The 15,718-nt window shown below is 40.7% G+C and overlaps 1 long non-coding RNA gene and 1 pseudogene across 1 annotated transcript; one reads left to right on the top strand and one right to left on the bottom strand.

Moving 5' to 3' along the window:
• The first annotated feature begins 7,508 nt into the window (after window positions 1-7,508).
• LOC148017987 (uncharacterized) lies at window positions 7,509-8,256 on the top strand. The gene is made up of 3 exons (XR_015687616.1): window positions 7,509-7,571; window positions 7,682-7,868; window positions 8,097-8,256. It is a non-coding gene; the product is annotated as an uncharacterized LOC148017987 (long non-coding RNA).
• Window positions 8,257-8,683: 427 nt separating this feature from the next.
• LOC148017986 (autophagy-related protein 8C-like pseudogene) lies at window positions 8,684-15,657 on the bottom strand (annotated as a pseudogene).
• Between the last annotated feature and the right edge of the window lie 61 nt (window positions 15,658-15,718).

The raw sequence follows: 15,718 nt of genomic DNA, 5'->3' as shown, positions 1-15,718 counted from the left end.
ATAGAATTCTTAAAGTACTTTAAAGACCAATGGGACATTGCTGCATAGGTATATATTTGAAATTTACTAATTTTATAATCTAAAGCATTTGTAATGTCCTATAGATATGTGGATTTGTGCTATAAGGATGCTTCCATATGCAAATCAAGATACAAATGGTGGTGTGGAGTTGTATCATGCATTGCTGAAAGGCCGTTTTCTATCGAGTCATCGGACTATCCATGGTAGAAGGGTTGATTGGTTAATCAAAATTTGGTATGCCATTGCCACTCCTATTATTGGTATGAGGACATGCTCAAGGATGTCAGATTCATTTTTTTTTTCAATGTTTTGAATATTCTACAAAACTCTATAGAAAGCACTACAAGCATCCCCAATGAGAATGTGCAATTTGCAAATGGATCACGATCTGATGCACATGTTTGTAGTTGCACTTATGAATCTCATTGGTATCATGTTCACAATGCAAATTGTGAGTGGGCTTGTTGTGATTGTGACTGGGCACAATGTGGAAATATGTGTAAGCATCAAATCAAAGTTACAGAAATGAATGAATTACAAATTCATGTTGTCATAGAGAAATTGGTGGACTTTATAATGCACAAATGAATAGCCATGAACATGAGTTTTAAGACATTTCTCTTATAAGTTTATTTAGATTCTAACTAAGTTTGATAAAACTCTTGTATTTCAATGCTACTTGTTGTCCTTTTACAGTATGAGAGCTATGATTGGATGCAAATATTACAAGGGAGCTTTCACCCCCTTCACCACAAACTCATAACATGGATGCTCATGAAGACATTGTCCTCATACAAGCCATAGGTACAAAACATTATTTTCTATATAAACATTGATAAGTATTGATGGTTTTATGATGATTTCGATGCAGAGGACAATTTGCATTCCTTATGCTATTCCATAATGGAGTCTGTCTGTGCCCAACCAATCTTACTTAATCATGCAAAAACTTTTCTCGAGAAAGTGAAGAATGATATTGATCAATATAAGGCATCTCTCCCAAACATTGGTGGTTATCCTTGCATTCCATTGCAACGATTAGATGATGATTTCAGCAATAGCATTCATAGAGCACGTCCTTTCTTTGAAAGAGGGGGGAGAAGACAAGCCATGCAAAAAGTTGAAGAAGTAAGTGTGCAACCCTTGCCCTCAATGTAGGAAACGACCTACCATGCAAGAAAGTTTGGATGTTCAAGCATGGGAACCAATGGAGAATCAAAGTGAGCAAGGTTCTACAGATGATTTTGGAAATACAGAGATGGACTAGTGTGGCATCTATGATACTAGTCCTCATTGCGAAGAACATATGGATTCCTAGCACTTCCCATGATGATTCATTGCGAAGAAGATATGGCTTAATAATGTGATATGCAGTTTATACTTCCATGTTTAAACGAAGTACGCTATCTTAATTCCATTTTTTTTGTAAATATGGACTAAATGCTTATCAATTTCCTAAAGCATTTAAGACGAAAAATGCATCCTTATTTCCAACAATTATCCTCGCACGATTATAACAATACCAAATAAAAATTTAGGAATGAAAACCTGGACTTGGGGTGAGATGTCCACGTGGATGCTAGGAGACGATCCTCCTGCGGTTGTGCCTTGGGCTTTCTTAGGAGGCATCACAATTGTAGTCTTTCCGTTGTGGATGCAGGTTTACAACTCCTTTTTGAAATTCCATCGTGGCTCCCTTTTGCGATAACTTGCACCGTCCGTCGAAAGCAGTTTTAAAAGGCTTCTTCCTTGAAGCAGGGATTTCAACAAAAAAGGGGTGTTTCAAGATCTTTCGCGAATAAGATCCATTAAAGCCATGGAAAAGGCTTAATGGCCTTATAAAGATTCACATGAAGAGGGAATAAAAGGTGTAAAACAAAAGGGAGTATAAGGGTCCTTAGGGAGGAAATTTCGTGGTTGGGGTGTTATATGCAAGGGCACATGAAGGCTTTGAAATTCCCGAGGGGGTAGGGGTTGTTTTGACAATCCCTCATGAACCTCGGCTAGGAGGGAAAAGAAAAAAAAGACATGAAAGGCCTAAGGGAACCCTTAGGGAGGGACTTTGAGGGGGTGGGAGAAAAAAGGCTTAGGGAGGTCTTAGGAGGGAATTCAGAGGGGGGGGGGTAGTCTTAAGGCTATAGGAAAGGGCCTAAGGGGGATTTAAAAAACGGGGGAGGAAAAGGCCCTTTGGGGTAACTTTTTATGGGGGGGAAAGGCCCTAAGGGAGCCTTAGAGAGGAATTTCAAAGGGGGAAAAAAGTAGCCTTTAAGGCTATAGGAAAGGGGCCTAAGGGCCCTTAGGGGAAAACTTGAAGGGCCTCTCCCTCCCTCACGATTCCTAGCAGACTCCCCTAATGGGAGTAAGGCAGTGCCTCCTCTCTCTCCCATTCCACTTGCATCCCCCCCATTTATATAGGTAAGGGGGTGGGAATCCTCCCTCCCTTGCATGGCCACGCCATGGCAACTCGTTGCCAGTGAGCTCCACCGAGGAGCTTTTACATGCATTCTATTCCCCTCCCCCTCCAGCATGACTGTCGGTTGGGGGGGGGGATAAGGAATTTTTTTTTTCCATATCCTACTAAATGATCAAAAATGTACTATTATTATCCCCACTACTTATAAAAGGGGGGGTTCATGCGTGATTTGTAGTGCTCGATATGCTACATTCTCTCCCCCTTGGAGGAATCGAGATGTCCTCATCTTGAGATAAGCTGGGGATATTGATGGTTGAGAGTGCCTTCATCTATCCAAGTGGCATCCTCTTCAGGATAATCTTTCCACTAGACGAGGCATTCTCTCAAGGTTCTGGATCTTAGTTGTCTCTCCCTAACATCTAAGATCCTGTCAGGCCTTAGTTCAAGGACTCCTTGACTAGGCATTACGATTTGTTGGTCATCAAGTACATGGTTAGGATTAGGTACATACTTCTTCAATAGACTGATATAGAATACATTGTGAACCTTTAGGTTCTCAGGGAGTTGCAGTTTATAAGCATTAGGTCCTAGGCACTTGAGGATCTTGTACGGTCCACAATACCTTGGACTTAGCTTCTTGCAATCTCCTAAGGATAGGGAACTCTTCTTTGGGCGTACGCGAATGAAGACCATGTCTCCTTCTCCGAAGACTCTATATTGACGCTTCCAATCCGTGTAGGCCTTTTGTCTATCCTTGGCAGCTTGGATGTCCTGTCTTATTGACTCTATTTGGTCATCCATCTCTTCCAACATTTTCCTTGAAGCTTCAACCCTCAAGGTTGGATCTGAGAAGTTTAGGGGGCTTCGATAGTCATGACCATACAATGCTTTGGAAAGGGGTCATCTAAATGGTTTGTTGGTAAGAAGCATTGTAGGCAAATTCAACCAAAGGTAAGTATTGAATCCACCTTTTTAGCTCACCACAACAGTATGCCCTAAGCATATCCTCGATGATTTGATTGACTCGCTTTGTTTGGCCATCCATTTGGGGATGGTAAGCTGTGCTGAAACAGAGTTGGGTTCCAATGGCTCCAAAGATGGCTCTCTATAAGTGTGATGTGAAAAGAGAATCAGGATCACTAACTATTCTTCTTGTTAGCCCATGTAGCTTGAATATCTCCTTGATAAACAATCTTGCAATGTCCGAGGCTTTATAGTTTGTCTTTACTAGAATAAGGTGTGCAACCTTAGTTAGCATGTCAACCACAATCATGATGGACTTGTATCCTCCTTGAACTTGGGGTAGGCCAACAACAAAGTCCATACTGATGAATTCCCATTTCATTTGGGGGATGTTAAGAGGTTGCAGCTTCCTTGGCATCTTGACATGTTCGGCTTTGATACATTGCAAGACAAACACTCGGTGACATACTTGAGAACGTCACCTTTGAGCCTCTCCCAATGGTAGCTCTTCCTAACTGTGTTGAGAGTCTTGGCATAGCCAGGATGTCCTAAAAAAGGGGAATCATGAGCTTCCCACAATATCTTCTGCTTAAGTGACTAGCTTTCCGGTATACACAGGCTTGTTCTATAGTAGACAAGTCCGCTATTGATAGAAAATTCATGATACTTAGCCTGCAAATTTTGGTCCTGATCCTTGATAGAGATTTCCCTTAGCATCGTTTGATAAGCTGGATCATGGCATGCATCCTCTCTAGCTAACTCAAGTATTGGATTGTTTGGCATAGATACTTTTGTAGCTAGAGATCTAGCCGTTGATGGATTCTGCAAGATTAGAGAATTAAGGAATGCCTTGCGACTGAGTGCATCTGCAACTACATTCTCTTTTCCTGGTCGGTACTTGATTTCAAAGTCATACTCCTCTAGTACTTCAATCCACCGACGTTGCCTCATGTTGAGCTCGTTCTGGGTAAAGATTCACTTGAGACTCTTATGATCAGTCACTAGGGTAAACTTGTTACCCAACAGGTAGTGTCTCCAAAGCTTTAGAGCATGGATGATAGCTAGAAATTCTAGATCATGCGTAGCACAATTCTTCTCATGACGCTTCAATTTCCTTGAAGAGTATGCTACAGGATGACCTTCCTGCATGAGCACACATCCCAATGCAAGTGTGCTAGCATCAGTTACTACCTTGAACTCCTTATTGAGGTCTCGAAGCTTTAGGATGGGTGCTGATATCAAACTTTGCTTCAGTCTGTCGAAGCTAGTTTGTTCGGGAGTTGACCATGCAATGGATGTTTGCTTCTTCAGTAAGTCCGTTAGAGGTGCTGCAATCAAAGCATAGTTTTTGACGAAGACCGTATATCATCCTGTCAATCTGAGGAAGCTGCGAATTTCTTTGACAGTTGTTGGTATTGGCCATTCAAGCACATCTCTGACCTTGGCTGGGTCCACTGAGATTCCTTCCATTGATACAATGAATCCCAGATATTCAATCTGACGCTTGAAGAATGCACACTTCTTCATTTTAGCATACAGCTTATGTGACCTCATTGTCTCAAGGACAATCCGAAGTTGGGGTTCATGATCTTCTTCTTGTTTGGAATAGACTAAAGTGTCGTCGAAGAAGACAAGCACGAAATCATCAAGATATGGCCTAAAGATATCCTGCATTAACCTGTTAAAGGTGGCAGGTGCATTCGTAAGCCCAAATGACATAACTAGGAACTCAAAGTGCCCATATCTTGTGTTGAAGGCTGTCTTTGGGATATCTTCTTCCTTGATCCTTATTTGATAATAACGTGACTTGAGGTCAATCTTGGAGAAGATCTTTGCCCCCTGAAGACGATCAAGAAGCTCATCTATTCTAGGAATAGGGCACTTGTTCTTGATAGTTGATTGATTCAACCCTCGGTAATCAATACATAGTCGAAGTGTTCCATCTTTCTTTTTCTGGAATAGTACTGGAGCTCCCCATGGTGAACTGCTAGGACAGATGTAGCCCTATTCTAGCAGTTGCTTGAGTTGTTCCTTCAGCTCAATTGCTTCTGGTATGGACATTCTATAAGGTCTCTTTGCAATTGGCGCAGCTCCTGGTACTAGCTTAATCTCATGATCCACTTCTCTTTGAGGCGGGAGTTCTCTCAACTCTCCAGGAAATACATCCGCAAATTCCTTTAGCCAAGAAGGTCCTTCACTAGACTCTTGCTTCTGATCTAGCTTGTTGAGCTTAATTAAGTAGACAAGTAATCCTTTTCTAACTCCTTTTATGATCCGAGATGCTTTGGCCAATTGGATTTTTGGCACTCCAACCTCACCTTGAGTTGTGACTAATTCCCTTTCAAAGTTCCGAAAGGAAACTTGGCCCTTCCCATAATGAATGTGGGCGTCGTTAGGCTTAAGCCAATCCATTCCGAGTAGACACTCATGGATACCTAAATTCACGACTCTGAATTTGACTAAAGTCTTCTTTCCTTCCAGAAAGAATTCCACCTTAGCAGTTTGTCGGGTACAAGTAACCTCACAACCATTTGCTAATTCCATAAGCAAGGTAGGTGCTTCTACTGTGGTTATTCCTAATCTTTTTGCACAAGCTGGTGAGATAAAGGAATGTGTACTGCCACAATCAATCAAGGTCTTGAAACTTTTACCATTAGGAGAAATATGGACTCTCTTTTTTTCCCCTTAAGGAGTGAATAAACAAATATAGGCCTAACCAATGAGAGGGCTGGGATTCCAGATTCATGTAACATGAATCTTCTAGCCATATCTTGGACCAAATCTTCCCTCAGCAATAAAATAAGGGAAAAGGGGAGTACAAAGCTGTCACTTCTTGGAAGTTTGTGCCTCGAATTTTCATTTTCTTATTTTTTATGTTTGACTTTTCTTTTCTCCCCTTTTCAGTTTCCCCCTCTTTCTTAGGCGGAACTCAAATTTGTCATATCTCTTTCCCCGCTTCTTCTTTCCTGACGAAATCTTACAGCCTCACTGTTTCTTGCCCTATCTGTAACCCTGTAAAATTTCATTTGCTTTGCACAAGAATAGAGAGAGTTTCATGTGTTTTATGAGAGCAGAGCTTGTTTTACCAAAGCCCTAAGATTCTCTTCACAAAACTCTACCGGTATATTTTTCTCTTCCATAGATGTTCTATGGTAAAGTTTTATCTCGTTTGGAGAAAACCTGTGCAAGTTATGTGCATTCTCTGACATGCAATTTCTTTTGTTTTGATGCTCTAGGAGTCTCTTACAGTCAAGAATAGTGATATTTTGAACACTCAACTTCTTCTTCAACATCTTAGGGTTTCTCTGTAAACAAAGTTACAGGTATATTGTCTTGTTTTTTTGTTGCTCCACTGTTAAATTTTATCTCGTTTAGACAAAATGTATACAAGTTACATGCATACTGAGCTTTCCTTTGTTTTTTTACTCCAAGAATCTTCGAGGGTGAAGAACAATGATTTATTAAGAACTCAACTTCTACAACATCTTTGGGATTTTGAACACTCAACTTCTTCTTCAACATCTTAGGGTTTCTCTGTAAAAAAAGTTACAGGTATATTGTCTTGTTTTTTTGTTGCTCCACTGTTAAATTTTATCTCGTTTAGACAAAATGTATACAAGTTACATGCATACTGAGCTTTCCTTTGTTTTTTTACTCCAAGAATCTCCTAGGGTGAAGAACAATGATTTATTAAGAACTCAACTTCTACAACATCTTTGGGATTTTGAATACTCAATTTCTTCTTCAACATCTTAGGGTTTCTCTGTAAACAAAGTTATAGGTATATTGTCTTGTTTTTTTGTTGCTCCACTGTTAAATTTTATCTCGTTTAGACAAAATGTATACAAGCTACATGCATACTGAGCTTTTCTTTGTTTTTTTACTCCAAGAATCTCCGAGGGTGAAGAACAATGATTTATTAAGAACTCAACTTCTACAACATCTTTGGGATTTTTTGCAGAGAAAGCCACAGGTATATTGCCATTTTTTACTACTGTTCCATGGTTAAATTTCAACGCATTTGGACAAAGCCTATATAAGTTATATGTATGCGTTGACCCAATATTTCTTTTGTTTTTGTACTACAGGAATCTGTTAGTGAAGAAATAATGGTCTTGCTATAAGTCAACTTCTTGTTCAACATATCTAGGGATCTTTGTGAAAGAAATTACAGGTACAATGTTTCTTTTTTAAATTGATCCATTTAAATTTAATTTCATTTGGAGAGAACATTTACAAATTATACACATGTTGATAGGTAACTTTTGTATTTGGTTGTTACAGATGTCTTCACGGAGGAAAAATATCAGTAGCATACTTGCAGTGGAGGTCTTCAACAGGAAAGATAATGGCGGTAATTGGATTTGTGATAAGTATTATAAGTTGGATTGGATTTTGATGCACCCAAGTACTCGAGGGAGTTTCAAGGTCAAGTGCAAGGATGTTGCAAACCCTAGCAAACATTGGAAAGGTAGAATTCTAGAGTTCAGAAAAGTGTTTAATGGCACAAGTGCAGTAACGGAAGTGTTTTGTCAACATGTTTATACGCATAAACAAATCTCTGTACACGACGAGAATAACATTGCAAATTATAAACAAAACAGTAAGTTGTTAAATTTTATCATTGATTATTCTTTTGTATCAGAGTTGTTTTTAAAAGTCTTTGCAGTATTCTAATTCAGTCTTGTTTGATTGACAGCTCTATATCCATCGACTTTGCATGAATGGCAGAATGTGGAATGTTTAAGCGGCAAGATACATGTTTGGCATGAAGAGATAGGTTCTTTGATCTATGATAATACCTCTACAAGTCAACTTGCCACTCAAAATATCTTTTTTTATAATTCATTGTATGTGGTAGAAAGCCAGAGATTGTAGCATGTCCCATTGCCGCCGCTGTCTAGTGGTGAATGGTTCATTGGTAGCTTGGAGTTGTCAGGAGCTTGCAAATCGAAGATAAAATCTGACATCAATAGTGCTATGAAACCCACCACAGGCTCCAAAGATGTGCATCTTAGTTGGTTTATTCCATTCTCATTGTTTGCACATTTGTTTGGTTCATGTGATGTTTTGAAGAAAACAAAGATTACTTATCAATGCAAGTGTCCATTCGAGGAATGGATGAGTCAGCTATTGGGTGAGTCTTGGGAAGTCAAAAGAACACATTTTGATGAGATGATTGAGTGCAGGATCAACCAATCTGATATTACATTCAGGTAAAACTTTTTTACTACTTTGCATACCTTGATTTAATTAACATAGGTCTCGCTTAGATGAATTGTTATGTTAGTCGCATTGATCACTTACCATTATTTTTGTTTTTATTACAGGTATTTCATTGCTAGACAAACTCTGTGCATTCGCTTTCGATATAGAAGATGGCGACTTTTGCGAGGGGAGTGGATCAGCTTGGATCAAGATATCCGAGATGACACACATACAGCGCTCGTAGATGTGGTAATCTTGTGGAGTGGTCATAATCCTTTCGTAGTCAGTGCAGAGAGTCATTGGCCCATTTATTTTCTGAGACAAGAAATCCAATTAATGTCCAGTGAGCCCCTCTACAACTTCTATTTCAAGTTAGATAATAGAAAAGTCAGGATTCGTAGTGAGCAATCCATGACATGTAAACAATGTGCTTCTCCACATATCCTTGAGATAGTGGAATCCTTGTAAAAAAAACTTTATAAAGAGCGAATACATACATTTTTTGAACTTCTGAGTACTTTAAATTTTAGTTTACTGTGATCCAAGCGTGCGATAATACATACTGTAATTACTCAATCGTGCAGTTAAAAATCATAATTAAATTGCAGGTTAGAGGTCTATAATCTAGAGAATATTGTCTTTGCACAATGATATATTGTAGCGCATCTCTGCTGCTCGTTTCTTACATTTTAATATTAAATTGGATCCAAAGGAAATTTCAAGTCCTTTTAGATTTATTTTCTTTAAAAAATTATATATTTTCTCTCGTTAGACTTGAATATACTCAGCGACCCAAACATATTCGAGGATATAATAATGTAGAACGAAGCGTTTGTCTGTATGAGTAATTTTAATAGTGACTTTAAAGTACTGAAATAAAGAAACTAAGGTAAGAGTTTTAATTTGAAACTTTAGAGTTAATAACTTTATAAAGAACCTTTATTTAAAACCCTAGACACATAAAAGCTATAACTCCAAACTCATTTTCACTTTCATTCTCCACTTCCCTACACTTGTGCTCTCATTCCTTCTCTCTTTGTGTGCCATGGCTACCACTCCCGCCTTCGCCGCATGGATCAGTTCCACATGCTATGCGCACATAGGGGACCAGATATACCCTAGGTTTTGCGTGACCTTGAGTCTAGAGAGCTCGCTTTCCGCTGTAGACCCTGACTCTAGTATACTAGCATCGTTTTGTGATGCAGTGAACCCTCTCACTTGCTCTATTCCCGACTCCACTCTCAGGTGGGTTCCCATGGATTTTTTGTATAGTTTGTGTGCCGGATCCAGCCATGCAAAGGTGATAAGTTGAGCCCTGGTGCATGTGGGGCAACATCTCCGCGCTAGAGCAGTGCCCACCTCGTCACAGGACCAGGTCACGATGGATCTCATTGAGAGGGATGCTGCCTTTGCCATATATGTTATGTGCACTGAGGTGCAAGAGGACAATGACGAGGACATCGACGCACCCTCTCGGCCACTATTAGAGTACTTTGAGAGGGAGCCTGAGGAGATTACTCTCGATCTGAGTGTTGAGGCAGCACAGAGCTTGGCCATTGTGCACCCACCTCCCTGCCCTGATGAGATGCCCACGAGCGAAGAGCCACCCCTCTCTTCTCTCCATGCTATCACCATCGAGGGGGTGGAATATCTACTCATGCAGGATGTGCTAGAGTTGTTGGAGCTTATGGAAGAAGAACTATACTGTATCATGGTGCGTGGTGCACTAGTGATTTCATAGATTTTGATTTACAGGATGCCCCACCACATGTTGATGAGGTGGCTCGTTATGATGGCACGAGCATCGATGACATCTCTGCCATTGTGAGCATCCAGGAGCAGATTGAGGATGCGGCGCCACAGTATCAGATCTCTGATGAGGAGTTCGAGAGGTTGCAGGAAAGCCTTTTTGGTCCTCGACCCGACTATGCAGTGCCTACCCAAGAGAGAGACGAGGGCAGCCCAGTGGCAGGAGCAGATCTGGATGCTCCATTACAGCGGCAGATAGATGATGCAGAGAAGGTAATGTTCTCGGTTTCATATGAAACTTAACCAGTAGGGCCTCTAGGGCATCGGGAGCAAACACATGTGTTTTTGTCGGGATTGGGCCCCCAGATCTGCAGATTCAGGCCCCCAGACGCGAGCCTCCGGCCAGGGCACATCTGGGGGCTCGATCCCGACAAAAACACATGTGTTTGTTCCCGATGCCCTAGAGGCCCTACTGGTTAAGTTTCATATGAATATGATTTATATATTTTCAGCACACTCCATGCATAGTGAGTATGATATTGAACTTGTGTGTTGCAGGAGATTGTCTATATAGATGAGTTTTCATCTAGGCAGGGTGGCCGATCTGGTAGCCAAGGAAGGGTGCAAGACTTGGCATTGAAGGAGTACATTGGGCAGCTTGTCAACGACATTATTGTATTTCATAAGACATGCTCCCCTGCTTTTGCCGAGAACTTCTTGAAGTTGAGGGCACTAACAAAGGCTGGGCCCTTTAAGACCATCCCGACCAACTCCAGCCTGGAGAAAGTAGTGTTGCTTCGACGTTCGAAGCTTCTCTACTTATTCACGAGTACTAGGTCTGGCCCACTTTTCTCCATGGTGGATCGTGGCATGGTTGCCGGTGTTGAAGACCCCACTGTCATTAGACAGGAACTATTGGGGCAAAATGTATTGTTGCCTATGATCAAGAATAGCTCTGACCATGGGGAGCCTAGCTCCAAGAAGCCTAGGAGAGAATAGATGTACTTATTGCCTACTGATATCGCATCACTGATGTACTGCACTTTGTAATCTTCTCTTCAAGTAATGAAAACTGATGTTTGTTGGATTCGCGTGCAATGTAGTTTGTGATACGTGTCATTTACTGTTTTTTTACTTGAATGTTACGTTTATTTGTCAAATTTATACGTAACACGATTCATACCCTAAATTTAATACACAGTGCTTTATCGAATTCGTGCGCAACATGTATTTGTTCGAACGCATGTAACGATAACTCAACGACGTAAATAAAATAAATATCAAGCGACTAAACAAAAATAAGATGTGCCAAAAACTTTGTATTTGTATTAATAACAATTTTACATGGGGTCCATTACAACCAAGGCTTTACAAAATGTCTTCAGAAGCTACATTCCATGTGCTTTTGAGTTTGTACACCTCTATCCTTGCTGACCTCTGCGAGGACTATCTTTCCATCGTCGAAAGAACCTGACTATCCGCAGATCCCTGTCAGTGACAGTGACCCTCTTTGCATGCACTGCTGCATAGATTGAGTCTCCAAATAAGTCGATGAGGTAGGCTTCAGCAGCTTCTTGTAGTGTGAGGAGGGCCTAGGCAGTCCAGCGATCCGGTTGTTTCGCGCGTGATGTATCTGGAAACTGGTTCCTGTTGTTCCTGATCAGTATGCCCTCCATGATCTCCTGCACCAACTTCTGGAATGGAGCCTTCGGTATCAGGAGGTGAGTGGTCTTCTGGTAGTGGCAGATCTCGCGAAGAGCCAATGTGCCTGGCTTCCATCGACGCTTGCGATGTTGGCGTCATGGTGGTGGTGGTGGAGCTGGAGGACGTGGCTGCTTTATGGAATTTCTAGGGGGGTATCTCCAGGCCGCTTGCTTGGTACGTACCATGTCTTCTAGGAGAGAGAACTCAGAACTCAAAAGTGAAATGTGTAAAATGAGGTGAAACTTTAAACTTATAGCCAAACTTTTCAAAAACCCTAAAATTTCAATTAATGAATCCACGCTTAGGAAAAATATCACCAATGCTCCGATTCACATGAAATTTTACCTGTAGGCTCCTCAAGGACACATCAACCACCCAAATTTTTTTTGGCCCCAACAGAAGCCTCTGGATCACCTGTCCGGAGGCTCGCGTCTGGGGCCCTGAATCCCTAGATTCAGGGCCCCAGACGCGAGCCTCCGGACAGGTGACCCAGAGGCTTCTGATGGGGCCACATTTTTAATATAAATAAGTTTTCTAATGCCCAGCATGAGGGTGAAGTTTCACCAGATTCCGATTTATAAATTTGACGGTTCAATCTTTTTTTGAAAATGCGTTAACTGCATTATACTGCACTGATAATATATTGTCAACCTTGCAACTGTAGATTAAATGTATTGATAATGAGTGTGCGCAACTGCAGATTAAATGTATTGTCAACCTCGCAATGCGAAACATTGGAAACTTAAAAATTGACAAAAAATAAATCATGGGTAAAATGGAATATCGCATATCGGATATATTGTTGCCAAACCACTAAATATAGTAAGGATATAGTGCATCGGCCCATGTACAACTGATCACCGATGTGTACGTGGTTGCACATTGAATTTATCCTCAACAAAACTACTTACAAAATTGGAAACTTGAAAATTCACACAATGCGAAACATGGTAAAAATAGAATATCACATATTGGATTTAGCTTTGCGAAACTATGAAATACACGGTAGATAGTGCATCGCACCAAGTACAACTAGAGCTAGGGAAAATTTAGCTCCATTTTGCAGGCCACTACTATCAAATACTTGAAGGTCTACTGGAAAGATAACCCAAAACTAAGCTCCTTACAATCTACAACCAAACCTAAGCTAAAAACATAGATCCAATTACAAGGTAGCTTCTCAAAGCATATTGTTGACATTAAGATTAAATGCATCCTTGTTATTGCGGATCCTGCGAACAAGAACCAGATCTATGGGCTTAATAGTGATACGTTGGGCATGAATGGCTAAAAGTTGACCATCACTCATTAGATCAATCAAGTAGCTTTCAACTGCTTCTTGGAGAGCAAGCAAGGCTTGGCTTGACCATCGCCCCACATTCCTTGCGTGGTTCCTCGAAAAGAACTTGTGATGATGCCTTGACTGTAGATCTTGCAGTATTTCTCGCACCAACCTGGAGAATGGTGCCTTAGGAATAATCAAGTCGGCACTCTTCTGGAATTTCCTTATCTCGCGTAGAGCAGTTGTGCCTGGTCTCCATCTTTGCTTTTTATGTGTTGGAGGGCGTGTATTACGAGCTGGAGCAGTAGTGGGAGGTGGAGGAGCTGGAGCATGTGGACCACCATTTCTGGACAATGGTGAACCATCATTATCGACCATACTAGGGCCACCATTGTTGGCCACAGTAGCGCCACCATTATTGGCTGCAGTAGGGCCACCGTTATCGGTCACCAGGGGATCTTTGTCACTCATAGTACGCTCACTAGATTCGGAAGAGTGTTGAGCTCTTGCTCTCGCAGGCGCCTTTTTGATAGGAAGCTTGGAACGTGCCATGGCTGTGATGATGAAGGATAGAAAGGTGGAGGGTAGAGTGGAGAGCAATGGGAAAAAATGAAAGGAGAGACGACTTAAATACGAAACTTTCAAACTTACTGTGGTGTAAATGAATTTTAAATTTATCATTTCATTTCATTTCTCCACCCCATCCCTACCTCTCTCTATCTCCTGACACCCCCCTCATGCCCCCCCTCTCTCTCTAGGCCAATGAATGTTCCAATGTTTAGAATTTTCATATCTTTGTCTTAGGATTTCAAAATCGACTTTTCATAATTAAAAAACAAAGTTCGAAATTGACTTTGAAAAATATACTGACAAACCTTTGAAATTTTAAAGAAAATTTATAAGACATCTCATGTTAGAGATATGAGTATTGATGTGTCATATCCTTGGGACTTGTGCTCTCTTGTGGACTCTAAATGCATCAAAACTATTATCTTTATCTAGGTCTCCATTTCTTGCCATCTCTCTCTTGGGTTGCCAACCATTTTGCGTGCCGTTGTCTAGCTGTGCTGTTTTCATATCTTTCTTTTCTCACTTCATATATTGCCCTACTTATAGATTCTGATTGAGATGTTTTGGACTTCTTTTCTTTTTCCTCGTATCGTATCTCTAGTCTCCTATACCACCATTGGAATAATTGCCTCATAGAATTGGAATCATTGATGCCACCTCCATGATCAGTTGCCTTTTGAAAATCATAGCGAGCTTGCCAGTGAGATATTTCCATGCCTTGAGTTGACCATATTGCCAAACTTCCTTGATCTGCAAAGTATGGACCATGTGCTTCAAGTATATGCTGCACAAGAAAAGAGATTAGAAACACAACGTAATTCGAAATGATGATTTTTTTTTGCGATGGTGATAATACTGACCATGTAGTGTGTTATGCTATTTGTAGTCCATGCCTCCACCATGGACTTATGAAATTTAGCAGCTGTCTCTTTAAATGCATTGGCATCACCATCCATAAACCCCAACTTCTGTAAGAGAGCTACTAATCTATCTAGGTGTATCCACACTTCTGCCTTCGCTGTCGAAGGGTTTTGAAAGCAAAGTTGCAACTTCAGAAGTCCTTCATAAATTTCAGGATAGAAGATCCATCATGCAAGTAAGCAAGATGAGAAAATGATGCCAAGTCTTTGTTTAACTTCTGTTAATAACAAAACAAGGGTTCAAGATGAAGAAATCGGTTCATTCAGTTCATCCTCCCCGAATCCAGGAAAGAAAATAGAAAATCCATTAACTCTTTATCTTCCATCGTTGTTCTAGCCTTTGCAATTTTCCCTGGATAAGTTTTGGACTTATGGGTGATGATAAGAATTCAAGAATATGCTGTTATGTTATGATTCCAATGTCCTGCGAACACCCTCATCATTGTATGTTCTTCATATGTACGGTTTCAGCACAACCCAAAGGTGTTCTCTCCACTGTATGTAACTTAAAGAAAGCCATCCTCATCTTTGTGCTCCTCACAGATAGGCGACATAATTGCAGCAGTAGGCGGAAGAACATTGTCTACAAGGATGAAGATTGCTTTCTCTGCATTTAATTTGATCCTCTTCCGAATAACATAGACAAATTGATCAACAATAAGGTCAACTGGTACAAGGTACTTCTTCTTATTTATGTTTGGAATGTCACTTCTTTCAGCTTTCTCAACTATTACAGGAATCCTGTAAGGATACTTCTCACGAATCCTAGAGGCTTGAGTTTTCCTCTTCTCTAGATCATATTCCTCTTTAAAAGAGCTCTAGGCCATTTCACTCGGCCACTTCTTTGCACAGATAACATCTGATGATGACACAAATTTTTTTTTATAC

Source organism: Lygodium microphyllum, chromosome 21 (genome assembly GCF_053477565.2).
Source record: "Lygodium microphyllum isolate KBCC chromosome 21, Lygodium_microphyllum_v1.1.10, whole genome shotgun sequence".
NCBI lineage: Eukaryota > Viridiplantae > Streptophyta > Polypodiopsida > Schizaeales > Lygodiaceae > Lygodium > Lygodium microphyllum.
Note: the sequence above shows the minus strand (reverse complement) of the source record. Positions and strands in the feature narration are given on the sequence as shown.